The following is a 14,949-nucleotide window of genomic DNA, read 5'->3' as shown; positions in this document are numbered from 1 at the left end:
ATAAATAAAAAAGAACTAGCACAAGGTCGGTAATTCTGTAAATTTTCCTACTCAAATACGTCCAAAATACAGAAATACTTTTGAGACAACCACAGCACTAATTTGAATTAAGTTTGTGGCATTTGAGAATTCAGCTTGTTGCAGGAAGAACTATTTGGCAGGTTTAAGAAAGATAACACTACGAAGCTTACTAATCCCCGTCTCTGTGCCAGAAAGAGATATAACAGTTCTGCAGACTCCATCTGCTATGTCTAAAGTCGACAAACTTTATATATGAATATACAGCTTACATGAAATTGTTGCAATGTTTGAGAGTTTCGCACATCAACTCATAAATTAGTGATTGTATATTAGAGCAGCATATGGTATCCCTAATTTGCCAGATTAAATTATGGTATTAGGTCCAACAGAAATGTGATCTCATTTTTTAGTTGTGAGTAAGATTTGTTAACCTTACTGCTCTGTTTCTTCAAAATTTGCAGTTTTCATGAATTCGTATCAAAAGCAGACTAGTTGTCTGAAGTTGTTTTATCATGGTACTGTGCTACGTGAATTATGCTTTTCCAAATAACATGTTTACTTTGATGCAATGATATTTCTTTATTTTACCTGATTCCTTGCTGAAAAACTGCACAGCATTCACGAGATATGAATAAATAAATATTAAGTGAATAAGTAAACAAATAAATATTGCGGTTTGTCTTATCATTCCACCACCAGCATGACCTGTATGGAGCTTTGGCTACTGCTCACATGTTTCAAGTTCATTCTTACATGATCACCTGCTATTTCACTTCCCAGGAAAGGAGAGAGGAAAGGCTAGTTTTTGGCCTCATTTGGTCCGTCTAGTAACGGCGACGCTGGAGCCTGGAAAATACAATAGAAATTAATTTTCAAAAGGTGTCATGAACATTCAGCCATAATGTATTAGCAGGCACAAACACGACACAAATATCTATATAGTTGTAGCATTATGCTAAGTTTCATTTCCGTATTTCAGAAAAAAATTGTAACAGAAAAGTGGCAGAACACCCCACCTCCCCACGACTCTGCCGAACAGCGGCAGTTCTTTTGAGAATCACTTTTGACAATATCTTTACTTTCCCAAGATTCTGTGACATCAGCACTGGGCCATTGTGCCTGGCAGTAGAATATCATTGCTGATGACAAAAAGCATCTCCAAACGACAACAGCCTAGTCACACATTAATCTCATCTTGCAATGACAACACATTCCCCATTTATAACATAAGCAAGCAGGAACACCCATGAGCTAAGAGTCCTATACAGACGTCACACTGTGCATAGGAAACAAATTTTTTGAAAAGAAGGGAATGACCTACTGGCTTCTATTGCTGAGCGGTAGACAAACTTAATATTCCAGCCGCTGTTAGCCATAGTTGGTATGTACTATGCTTAATATGCCAATAATAAATTTCTCACATGGAGCTTGAGCAATCATGATGATGCATGCAAGTATCCATTGTATGGGGAACAATAATGTTTTAAGTTGTTTTCGCAAATTATGATGGATAACTGCCAATTTGTGGTATTTGGAACACAGTCGCAGTGTCACTGTTAGATACAATGGACACAGTATATTCGTGCTTTTTGAGTTATTGAAACAATTAGTTTCTAATCTAGTACAGGTATGTGCACTGATATGTATCCTAAACGCAATGATAAGACTTCCCAATTGCAATTGAAAAGTTAATTCAGTTTTAATTAAAAAGGGTCCTTCTTGCAACATGGCATGTGAAAAACAGAAAACAAAAATTATACTAATCATGTAACTTTGAAAATTGATTGCATAACTGCTCTGTAGGTCAAGCAGAAAATTTAACAAGAAATAACGTGCCTAAAACTAGTTGCAACAAATTTGTCACTACGAAGGTTGCAGACAATTCAGCAAACAGATTGTGACCCAGTCTTTTTATGTGGCATTCCTCAGCGAACTTGTTGGTCAATTGGTTGCCGCAGCTGAACAAAACAGATGAAGAGTCTAAATCTGGCGTGCAGCCCCAGTCCCATTGGTGCATGGTCAAGTGTGACAAACATACTGATCCGGGCAGTGAATTATGGTGCTGTCTTAGGCACGTGTTGAAGCACCGGCCAATCTGCTGCATGTACATTTGGCCAAATATACACATGATCACAAGAATAGACTACACTACCCCTGACAGACACAATACAAATTTAGTGGTATCTAAGCAAGCCTTTCTTGTCAGGGTGCCTATATGCGCAGCAGTGTGCAAGAGAATTGAGAAAGGCAAGCAGGCAAGGGAGGCTTGCTCGGTGAAAGATGCCACCAAATTTGTCGTGTGTGTCACAGGCAGTGTACTGTATCCCTTTCACATGTGGTCAAGCATACATAGGGCAAACTGGCCGGTATCGTATGCGTATAAGAGATCACCATATGTAATTCAAAAGACCAGTACGGTCATCCAACTTGGCCGTACATTTCCACAACGGGGCTTCATGTTGGATTACAATCGTTCATCGGTTTTCATCCACCGTAAAAATTGACAAGTGAAATCGATGAGGCATACCACATATATAGTAAGACATGTGGGTGAGCCCCCATTTTTAATGCAACGAACAAAAAAGGCATCCCGTGCAGGTCACAAGGTATCCATATCAGTCTGTGCCTATGTACTACTGAAGTAAATGCAGCATAGTAAATACTGACCGTCATATTAATTTTCAAGAAATTAAAGCTCACCAAATGTGTATTTTGCAGTGGCTGTTACTATGGGAACAGAGAAGTAACTGTAAAGATATCAATGATAAACAAAGGTGTGCACACTACGTGCTTAGACCTGTGACATATTTAGTCCACTACCCTTCGAATTCCTACATGCACAGCAAACTGCATGAGATTGTAGCACAAACAGAAAAAAATTATGCAAATAAGGGGTACAGCATAGGAAATAGTTTTCAAAGAATAAAACCACAATAAAAAGTCATAAATACACTACGTACAAAGCAAGAATTATATTTCACTTGCAGGTAAGCAACTTACACAAAAGAAATACTAAACATCAGGAAAGGTTAGGTATAGTTTTATACAGAACACAATAATGTGGGCATAATGGCTATGCACACAAATAGGTAGCAAGTTCAATAAGGTTGCATAAATATTTAGTCTATTTAGTAAGCTGCATTAAGTAATGTCTTGACAAACTTCACCATGAATGACACCAAGCCCCCTTTTTGGAACACATACATTTCATACACACCTGACATGACCATCCAGATCACACGGCATGCTGCTGCAGCCATATATCCACAGGGTCTGCATTTCTGGGGGCTCCTCGATCTTGTAGTTTATGTTGTGGGTCACGGCCTCGCCACTACAAAATGAGTTCTATGTTAGCTTATAGCAGTGGCACAATAAAGCTGTGATATCGTGAAAACATGCAATCAGCTCCTAAAACAGTCATGAAAACAATGTCTGCACTAATGTGGAAAGAGAGCAAATGCCTGAAATAATCGAATGTCATGACAATAGGGACCTCTACATCAAATAAACTTTTGGACGCGCCGCAGCAGCAGATTACAATCTAATCTTATGTTTTTTCCATTACTTAGTATAGGCAACGTTCCCCTGTCATGTTTAGTTAAGTCAGTTATGTCAACACATCTTGTCTTGGAAATAAAGCTGTACTAGCAGCAAGCTGTGATTGGCTTACATTTTTTCTCTAGAACTGTACGTTAGCCAAAAACCTCGCAAGCAGATATTGTGCACAACGTCGAAGCATATATAAGTGAGGAAACGTAATTGATGAAAGAATCGATGAAGAGGTAGACAGGTCATTACTATGCAACTTTAGCAGACAAGCGGGAGCTCACGCACAGCTGCAGAAGGTGAACACGATTTCCAAAACTTTTCTCAGCGGAAGCAAACGCTTATCAGGATTATCAATTCCGCACTGTGGCAATAGAGTTGCGTACACAATTTTTACAACCAGCGCGTAGCAAGTATGAGCACAGGGTTCACTGTTGACGCGGGTGTTCCACTTGCTACGTTCGCAGGGCACTCTATACACACATGGGAAGCACACACAACACGGATGAATGCACGTGTAGTTGGCGAGCACGACTGCTTACCGTTTCAACAGCACGACGAGGTCGAAAGGCACTCTCCAAGTTTCCAGTGATGCGTCTGCGATGTTACTTGCAGCAAACAAGCCACTGGGTAGTGGACGAGCTGAGGCACGCTAATAACACGCATTACTTCTTTGCGCCGTCCACCAAACTTTCCACGAACACAAGCCGAGACAAAGGGAACGCATTCCACGGCTTGAAAATCGTTGGTCCATATTTAGCTGGCGCGCCACGCATACGGCGTGCTTACAGCGAGACTCAAGCCATCTTCTGGCACTTTCGTGCTCGCGAACTACGTCTCATTTCATTACAGCAAACCTAATAACGCACGATCAAACAAACACATCGATGCAGCTCGCACAACAACCGTTGAAGACAGAGCAATAACAACACGCCGTATCTTCGTATTCTACCTGTCGCGTTGAATACGAAAATACCGGCGCCGCCAGCGCCGTCTGTACAATAGTGCGGCTGCTGTGGCCTCCGTGATTCCTACAATAATACCCACACTACAGCAGGTTTTGTGCCGTTTTGAGCCGGCCTTTGAGCCAAACTACATACATATGTTGCTAGACAAGAAGAAACATTGACATGCTCATATTGTGTGCTATAGTTTAGGGCAGAAATAAATTACATGCAGTATTCTTGCTTTTGAATCGCTTATGCCACATGTAGTCAGCAAAAAGCATGGCCTTCAAGATCTCGACAATTTACCCTGTGTAAGCTATCGCTGCGGTGTGATTTTAACATAGAGTTTCTCACTATAACACCTAGAGGGTAATCTGGCGCCACCGTCTATGGGAGTTTCTTAAGGGGGCACCGTGCCGTCATGGGAATGACGGGATATGTGTCTGCGAGGCTCGTGTTGGCTGGTGTTGTAAAAGGCTTCGTCTAAAACGTGGATATGGCTACGCAAATAACGCGTTCTCAAAGTAAGATCTTCATAAAATGTTTCCATTCACGCATATTACATCTTTACTCACCCACGATGCATGACCAAGCGAAGAAAAGCAAGAACAGACGACCAACTGTTTCAAAGCGAGTGCGAATCTTGTCGTCTGTCCTCCAACTTTAGCGGCCCACTGATAATTTTTACGTAACATGTAGTCGTACACACAATAACAAGTTCTCATAGTTAAACAAAACATGTTTTCACGTAATAATAAAGCTAAAACAGCTTTTCACGTGCTGTTCTAGTAGAAAATGAATCATTGTGACAGACGGAACGGTACTTGCCAAGCGCGTCTTCAAGGTGTCCTGTCTCTACGAGAACGATGCCAATCCGCATCCACAATATACCGGCATTCCCATGCATACCACAGCGCAGCAGCGCCAGATTTCCCTCTAGGTAATGTAGTGAGAAACTCTATGGATTTTAACCTCGGTCACTGGCCTTAAAACCCTAACTGACTTTATGCGCAGCCGTTACCTGCAGTGCCTGCGCCCTCACTTCGTTTCTCATTGAAGTAACTTCCTGCTGTCGTTTAAATGTAGCCTAGAAATTGTGGACACAACCTCGGAGGTACACATGTGCAGTGTGTGATGTTTCCGTGCGCTTGTGTCCGTCGCACAGCAACGTATATACGATGATTTTTAATTTTACCCGTCAGGCACAGGTTACGCTTATGTGTTCCCTATCTTGCTTTCGTGGCGATGCGCTTATCATGCGCGGATCGCGCTCATGTGGTCTGTGACTTTTCAAGATTGCTTGAAAACAAAGAATCGTTTCTGCAGCGTGCATTTGTCGCATTTGAGTGGTATGTGCCAGAAATGTGCGGCGGCGTTCTATCTGTTTCCGCCCCAAGTGCTGCAGTCACTGCATGCCAGCAAATAGATATGACGCGATTGCTAAGGCGCAGTTTTGCTTAGTGTTTCTTGGTATACATCTTTGTGATTTACCTGCATATGCGATATAAACCACAATGCGTGCTTCCGTTATATTTCTTTGGCTTTCCTAATTTAGATTAGTGTGATGTTTGCCTTGGTCCATGAGTGTCTTTTTAACGATGCTCTTACTTCATAGTAAAAAACCTCTGAAATGCCGATTGCAAGAACCAGCGTCTTCCAGTGCCTTCCAGTGTGAAACCAGCGCGTTTTTCTTTTTTTTCTTTTTTTTAAGCACTGGATCGCACTGGGTACGCTGGTGCTCGCTGGGACTCACTCGAGACCAGTGAGAACGCTGGATAAGAGCTGGGTCACACTGGAAGAGACGCTCGCATTGGAAACGGCGCTGGTTGTGTTTGTGCCGCGCTGGCTCCAGTACGCAAGGACGAGCGCTGCTGAATATTAAATGCTTTATACAATTTCATGGCTTGATACTAGTCTCTTGTCCTAAATAACGCTATATCTTAGGGTCATAGAACTATTTCGTGTCGCAGCATGGAATAAAGGTGCGTGAGCTGCCTTGTTTATTCCTGCACATGTGACAGTGAAAATCACTTTCTTTTTTGCATTTTGCCTTTTGACAGGGCGGACAGCTAAATTCTTGAACGAAACCACGAAAACGCAGAGGACGCCGCTTTTTTAGTAGTTCGCACGTAACGTATGACTGGGAGTTATCGCCATTGTCGCAGTGTTGTGGAGTGGACATGAAATCCACAAGTCGTTCAGACGCGCTCGAACGGACCCCGAGTTCGAAGCCTACCGCTGCTTGATATTATCGCACCGATAACACGGCTGAGGCGATTCGTGCGCTTCCACTTTCGCTATTGTACTAAAAAGAGTTCTGAGGCTCAAATACACACATTTTAGCTTTCGCCAGCTACCCGCGCCGAGATCAGTCCCCATCGAAGCTTAGGCATAGCGTATCCGCCGAGTCCGTCTGCACGCTATCGGCGCGTCTAACCTCAAGAATCAAGAAGTCTAAAAAGGATAAATTACTTTATATTTCAGATTTCGCATCGGTGCTTTTAAATAAACAATTTTTTCATGTCTACAGTGCCAGCACAAGAAGTGAGGAGCGCCGATGTGACGCATCATAAACGCAGGTATATGTGCTGTCGCCGAAGGCTCCCAGCACTAGCCTGCGTTTCTCTGACGAATGACTAGACAGACGTGTAGACTGAAAGGCATCACTGAACTAAGAAAACATAGCATACCCCTCGCGTGAAGAACAAGAAACGGCTATCGAAATCGGCAGTAGCAGCCCATTCATGCAGCGTCCCCGGTCGGTGGTTCATTTAGGACTTCTTTCGAAGTTAAAATACCAATCGCAAGTGAAAGTCGATGTTATGGCACTTCCGAGCACACTATTGAATACGGAGGAGAGCAAATTTTTCTTTGTGGTACAGGCGTGAGTTTTAGTTGCTGGGCGATAGCGCATCTACCACGTCTGTGGAAGACTTCTCTCTGTGAAACTAAAACTGCTTCTCGATTTTGATATGCTAAATTATCCGCCTATGTCCGTATGCTGGCGTGGCGTAGCGGTAATGAGCCGGGCTGGGGATCTGCACGTACGACGATCGAATCCTGGTCAGAGCACTTCTGTTTTTACATGCTCATTTTTTCGATTTATATTGCACTAAAACGCTATGTGTTGCTTTCTGTATTAAAAAAAAATACATACGGTGTCCAGGCACCGCGTATTTAACGCGCTAGAGCTGTTTTTCGCACCAGTAACCAGCGCCTCCCAGTACGCCGCGCTTGCCCAGCGCCCCATGCATCCAGCGCGCGGCACTGGACCCATAATCCGGCGATGCACTGGATACTGGGTACTGTTTATAGAGTGATAATATAGAGCCGTTCTTAGACAGGCTGCACTTTAGCTTCTTTAATGTCCTATAAACGTTCCTTTACAGAACTCAGTACGTATGCCATATGATGGCACATTTTTAGAACGGGAATGGAGAGCCAGTCTAGAGACAGGCCGCATTAGAAGTTCTGAAAACGTTCTATAAATTTTTCTATAGAATTTGGTACATAAGATGGCAACACGACCTCTATAGAACTTTTATGGAGGATGTAGAGCCATTCTATAGACAGGCCGCATTAGAAGTTTTGAAAAGGTTCTATTAACATTTTTCTGTAGAATTTGGCACATAAGATGTTAATACGACCTCTATAGAACGTTTCCGAAAATGTTCTATAAAATTTTTTCTATAGAATGTGGTACATAAAATGTCAATACGACCTCTATAGAGCATTTATGGAGGGTGAATGGAGAGTCAGTCTATAGACAAGCCGCATTAGAAGTGTTAAAAACTTTCTATAGACATTATTTTATAGAATATTGTACATATGATGACAATAAACCCTCTATAGACTGCTTATAGAGCGTGAATGGAGAGTCAGTCTATAGACAAGCCGCATTAGAAGTGTTAAAAACTTTCTATAGACATTATTTTATAGAATTTAGTACATATGATATCAATACAATCTCTATAGAACATCTATAGAGAACGAATGGAGAGCCATTCTATAGACAGGTCGCATTAGAAGTTTTAAAGACATTCTATAAAAATTACTTTATAGAATTCAGTACATAGGACGTCAAAACACCCTCTATAGCACATCTATTGTGTGTGAAATGACTTGTTTCTATAGAAAGGTTTCTATAGACTTCTTATTGAGATTCTATGCAGACGACTCTATAGATCGCGAGTTCCTATAGAGTCCCTTTTGACTCCATAGGAACTCATTAGGAGTTCTAAAGGAACTCTAAATCCATTTTCATAAGGGCCACGACGGCCGCATTTCAATGGGGGCGAAATGCGAAAACACCCGTGCACTTAGATTTAGGTGCACGTTAAAGAACCCCAGGTCGTCGAAATTTCCGGAGTCCTCCACTACGGCGTGCCTCATAATCAGAAAGTGGTTTTGGCACGTAAAACCCCACAATTTAATTTTAATTTTTTTTCGCTCTCCTCCTTCCCTTCTCTTCTTGATCACCTCGTTCCTTTTCCCCGCTTGGACGCAACATACCTCTCCTCGCAGACAAAGCCCACTGGGCGAGTCAACTAGCTTGTCGTGGCATGCATGATTTCAACCTTGCAACATGCACGACTTGTGTCCCAGCTGAACGTCTACCAGTGTTCGTGAGGTGCGCGAGAGCATGGTTCACTTCGCTGACTTTGTCGATGACGACATATGGTCCATCGTAGTTTGCAAGCAGCTTTTGGCACAAACTGTGCTTCTTTGTGGGAGTCCAAAGCCAAACGAGATCACCAGGGTGATATGTAACAGGCTGATGTCGTGCGTTGTAGCGGGCTTTGGAGTTTTCTTGCGATGCCAAAGTCCCCAGGCACGCAAGTCTCCGAACCTCTTCAGCGAGGCATAGCGCATCGGCGACCATAGGATTGTCGTGGTGGTAAATAGGGAGGACAGTGTCGCGCGTATACCAGGGCGGCCGAGCATATAGAGGGAAGAAGGGGCTGTAGCCGGTTGTGTCGTGCTTGGCGGTGTTGTAGGCGTAAGTAATAAACGGTACAACTTCAACCCAATTTTTGTGATCGGAGGCAACATACATGGAAAGCGTATTTGTGATTGTTCAATTTGTGCGCTCAGTGAGGCCGTTCGTTTGCGGATTATACGGCGTCGAGTGCCTGAGATGCGAGTTACATAAACGCACAAGCTCTTCCACGATATCCGCCGTGGATTTATGTCGCCCGTCGCTTATAATAAAACCAGGCGGTCCATGTCGCAGAATAATAACGTGAAGGAAGAAGAGCGACACTTCGGTGGCAGTGGCTGATGGTATAGCTGCGGTCTCGCAATAGGGTGTGAAATGGTCGGCGCAGACAATTATCCAACGGTTCCCCTTAGATGTCTGAGGAAAAGGGCCTAACAGATCGATTCCAGCTTGCCGAAACAGTGAGCTGGGAGGCGGCACATGTTGGAGACCAGATGGAGTAGTGGTTGCGCGTTTCCGACGTTGGCACTGTATGCAGCTGGCGAAATACAGCTCAACCGAGTGTCGCTTCCGGGGCCAGTAAAAGCGTTCTTGAATGCGATAAAATGTGCGCACAGTGCCTAAGTGCCCGGAGGTAGGGTCATCGTGCATAGCCTGAAGGTTTGCTGGCCGGAGACGCTCCGGCACCGCTAGAAGAAAGTGTGCACCAGTGCTTGAGTAGTTCCTTTTGTACAGGAGCCTGTCACGTACACAGCAGCTGCTTGTTGCACTTGAATGGGCAGAAGTGATGAGTGGCTCCAATTTGGTGTCTGTCCGTTGTTCTGCTTAGAACGCATCGATATCTGGAAAAGCCGATGTCACAGAAGCGACGAGATGATCAAAATCGTCTGCGTCGCAGTCCGTCGTGGTAAGCGGCGTACGGGAAAGGCAGTCTGCGTCAGCATGTTTTCGGCCACTCCTGTAGGAAACAGTGTAGTTATGTTCCTGCAACCTCAAAGCCCAGCGGGCAAGGTGACCACAAGGGTCGCGAAGGTTCACCAGCCAGCACAGGGAATGGTGGTCTTTGACTAGGAATGGGCGTCCGTACAAGTACGAGCGAAATCGCTGAACCGCAGAGATTACAGTGAGACATTCTTGCTCTGCCACCGTGTAATTGCGTATAGGTTTGCTTAATGAGCGGCTTGCACAAGCAATCACGTGCTGACGGTCGTCATAGCGTTGGACCAAGACTGCACCCAGACCAACGCCACTAGCATATGTGTGCATTTCTTTCGGCGCAGTAGGATTGAAGTCGCGAAGGATAGGTCGGGAGGTCAGCAGGAACTTCAACTGATGAAATGTAGAATCGCACTAGGGTGTCGACTGGAAGCATGCGTCTTTATGTAGCAGATTTGTCATAGGATAAGCGACGACATGGCCACAATTAGTACATGACCGGGGTAGTTGTAGAGCAGTGGCGTAGCCAGAAATTTCGATTTCGTTCGGGGGGGGGGGGGGGGGCTCACATTGCAGCTCGGCCTCCTCCTAAGAGGAAAAATTAGGTCGGATGCTCCTATCTAAATACACGTAGAAGGAAAATTCGTTTTTCTCGGCAACCACTGCACCAAATTTGATTATATTTGTTGCATTTAAAAGAAAAACTTAAATTCTAGTGCCTGTTTGTTTCGAATTTTCGATTTATGTCGTCAATATTTTATTGAAAAGTGGCACAAATCGAAAAGTTTCAGAAAACGAAACAATTAGGTTTATAAATCTGTAAATCAGCAATGAAAATTGATATCACAATTCCGTGAATTGCACATAATAGTACGTCTACAGCGGACAAAATTGATATGTTACACATGAGTCTCAAAAAATTATGTATTATGGAAATACGGCTCTTGTAGAACCCTTGTACTTAACATAACCAATTCATGTAAGATACAAACAGACATATCCTATTTGTCCGCTTTGAATGGTGTAGTGGGTGCCGTGTACAGAACCGCAATATCTGTTCTTGATGCAGGGCTCTTAATTTGTAAACTTCGTCCCATTTTTGTTTCGAAGTTTTGAATTTTTCATAATATTTTAAACAAAGTTCCGGCCCTAAATCGAAATTCCGCTTCCAACAGACACTATAATTAACCTTCCTCTCTCAAATTCAACAAACTTCATTAAAAGCGATTCAGGAGTTATCTCAGAAAAGCGTTTCTGCGTTTTACATGTATCTGAATAGGCCGCGTTGGAGTTGGGCCCGAGCTAAAGCTTCCTCTTAAACAATTTGCCTGGGGATCAAATACATGAATAATAACTGCATTGTCATTGCCACAGATGCTGCAAACGAATTCTTGAACGCTACGCACTGTCAATACAAGCAAAATACGTATTTTTTCATAAAATATTATATTCGTATGTGCTAAAAATCGCGCACAACGTAACTGATGTCAATGCTTCCATGTATTTGTCTATTTAATATTAAAGAAAATATGACATGAACTTTAGAACTACATCAGTTCGAAATCAGCAAAGCAGTGCATGTCGCTGATATGAAAAATGTAAAGGCCATGAAATGGACAAGTTGAGGACAAATATGTTAATGAAACTTTGTCATTCAAGATCCTTGTTTACATCCTTGAACATATGCAACGGCCAGTAAAAAATCTCAATGACGCTGTCATTTGTTCCAATGTATTACGCAGAAACATCTATCACCGGTCGTGTATCGTGAGTAATTGCACCGAAATTATACTGGTAGCAGAGAACACGTATCAGAAGCAGGAGTTCTGCAGAGTATACGAGGGCGAGTCAAATGAAAGTGAGCCAATGCAAATATAGGACAAACGGGGTACTTTATTTAAAGTACAGGAGAACATTCATTTGGGCTAGATGGTGCATACTTGAATTAGGAAGGAACAGCGCCAACTAAGACGAACACAAGAGGGGAGAACGACACAGGACAAGCGCCAACTTCATCTAACTTTATTCACCGAAAATTCAGCAAATATAGGAAAAACACAGACATGCGCACAATGACCATCATGCGTCATCTGCCAAACCGTTCCAGATATGACATTTCGCTTTTGAAGAGGGTCACGGAAGTATCACTAACACAGTTTTTTCCTCTTTTCTTTATATGGAATGCTTCTAAAACCTCACGTGCCTTAGTTTCCCTACTTCTGCCAAGAATCTTTATCGCTCCGAACCGTGGTTCACACTTCTTGCAGTACTGGCATTGTCTTTGTGGCGAATGTTCTGCCGCTTGGTCACACACGGTGCAAGTTGCGCACTGTTGCGAAAGATGCGCACCTCCTTCTTTCAGCGACCTCACATGTTCAGCAGCACGGTCGTTCACGCATCTGCCCGTTTGGCCCACATAGGTTTTCCCGCACGTCAAAGGTATTTCATATACCACACCGGTGCAGCACTTTACAAACTGCTTTCCATGTTTTTTGGTGCAGTTGCTCCTCGTACCCTCGCTCGCGACGCGGGCGCAGAGCTGAGCTTGTTTTTCGAGGAGCCGAAAACACGACTGGGACGCAAAATATCAAAGGTGCCATGGTCAAGAAACCGTGCGCACAAGAAAGACTAGCTGCAAAGCCGGAAGTGGTTCCGTATGTACATAGGATAGCGCACAATATGAAAAAGGTGGCAAACAGACACGGCGTCCCAGTCGTGTTTTCGGCTCCTCGAAAACAAGCTCAGCTCTGCGCCCGCGTCGCGAGCGAGGGTACGAGGAGCAACTGCACCAAAAAACATGGAAAGCAGTTTGTAAAGTGCTGCACCGGTGTGGTATATGAAATACCTTTGACGTGCGGGAAAACCTATGTGGGCCAAACGGGCAGATGCGTGAACGACCGTGCTGCTGAACATGTGAGGTCGCTGAAAGAAGGAGGTGCGCATCTTTCGCAACAGTGCGCAACTTGCACCGTGTGTGACCAAGCGGCAGAACATTCGCCACAAAGACAATGCCAGTACTGCAAGAAGTGTGAACCACGGTTCGGAGCGATAAAGATTCTTGGCAGAAGTAGGGAAACTAAGGCACGTGAGGTTTTAGAAGCATTCCATATAAAGAAAAGAGGAAAAAACTGTGTTAGTGATACTTCCGTGACCCTCTTCAAAAGCGAGATGTCATATCTGGAAGGGTTTGGCAGATGACGCATGATGGTCATTGTGCGCATGTCTGTGTTTTTCCTATATTTGCTGAATTTTCGGTGAATAAAGTTAGATGAAGTTGGCGCTTGTCCTGTGTCGTTCTCCCCTCTTGTGTTCGTCTTAGTTGGCGCTGTTCCTTCCTAATTCAATTATTTAAAGTAGCCTCCATGAGCATTTAGACATTTAGACATTTCTCTCATTGACTAACGAGTGGCGTAATTCCCGTCTCATAAAGCTTTTTGGGTTGCTGCTTCAAAACGTCTGCAATTGACTTTCACGTCATCGTCCGAGACAAATCTGGTTCCCATGAGCTGTTTTTTCGGTTGCCCCAAAATGTGGAAGTCTCAAGGCGACAGATCTAAGTTGTATGGCGGATATTGCAGCATTTCCCACTTTAACTTCGCCAGTTTTATATTAACCACATAAGCGACTTGGAGATGGGCATTGTCGTGGAACAAGATGAACCCATTCGTCAATTTTTCACGTAGTTTGTTCTTGACAGCGACACGCAGGTGATCCGGCGTATCAGAATATCATAAACAAGTGATAGTCTCTCAAGATTCAGTAAATTCTGTCAGTTATGGCCCCTGACGATCGAAAAATAAAAGTCAACAACACCTTTCCGGCGGAAATGGTGGCCTTTGCTTTCTTTGGGGGGTGGTGAATTCAAGTGTTCCCATTGTAAGCTTCGCCGTCGTGTTTCAGGCTCGTAGTAGTGGCGCCATGATTCGTCCTCGATCACACTTGCAGACAAGAAATCGTCACCCTTATTGTAATACCGGATCAGATGAGTAAAGGCAGCGCCGAACTTCTCCGTTTTCTGGCGGAGATTCAAAATCTTGGTCATCCATTGCGCACACAAGAGCCGATAACCGAGATGTTCATGAATTATGGCGTCAACGGTGACGGTGAACCGAACCGTGACTGATGTTCACACGCTCTGCCAGTTCATCGGTACTTATCCTCCGTTCTTGTGTCATCAGCTCATCAACCTTTGAAATTTTGTTAGGGGTGATTGCACGATGGCTTTGTCCCAGTCTGGGATCGTCTTTGCAACTTTCACGTCCTTCTTTGAACCATTTGTTCTAACGCTTCACAGTAGCCAATGAAATGCAATGTTCAATCTACACGGCAGCCATACGATGAGTAATTTCTTTTCGGAAAACACCTTCAGCTGTCAAAAAGCTCACGGCACCACGCTGCTCAACTTCTGGAGCGTCCATTACGTCACGCAACCATGTTCAACCAAGTTTATGAGCGCATTAAAGAACATTGACGCTCACACCTGCGTGCCACTTTTGTAAATGAGAGATGCCTGCGTGCTACGCGCAGGCCTTGCAGATAATGAACAGAACCATCATTGCG

The 14,949-nt window shown here is 43.8% G+C and overlaps 1 protein-coding gene and 1 long non-coding RNA gene across 8 annotated transcripts in view; both read right to left on the bottom strand.

Annotated features, from left to right (window-relative positions):
• Positions 1–14,949, bottom strand: part of LOC135914802 (protein 5NUC-like) — a 348,591-nt gene that overhangs the window by 15,068 nt on the left and 318,574 nt on the right. The gene's annotated exons all lie outside the window — the stretch shown is intronic.
• On the bottom strand, positions 363–4,232 carry LOC139060405 (uncharacterized). The gene is made up of 3 exons (XR_011514786.1): positions 4,110–4,232; positions 3,239–3,352; positions 363–867 (listed from the first exon to the last, which is right to left on the bottom strand). It is a non-coding gene; the product is annotated as an uncharacterized lncRNA (long non-coding RNA).

Source organism: Dermacentor albipictus, chromosome 5, assembly GCF_038994185.2.
Source record: "Dermacentor albipictus isolate Rhodes 1998 colony chromosome 5, USDA_Dalb.pri_finalv2, whole genome shotgun sequence".
Taxonomy (NCBI): domain Eukaryota; kingdom Metazoa; phylum Arthropoda; class Arachnida; order Ixodida; family Ixodidae; genus Dermacentor; species Dermacentor albipictus.
The sequence above is the reverse complement of the archived record's forward strand: the minus strand, read 5'-3'. Positions and strand labels throughout refer to the sequence as shown.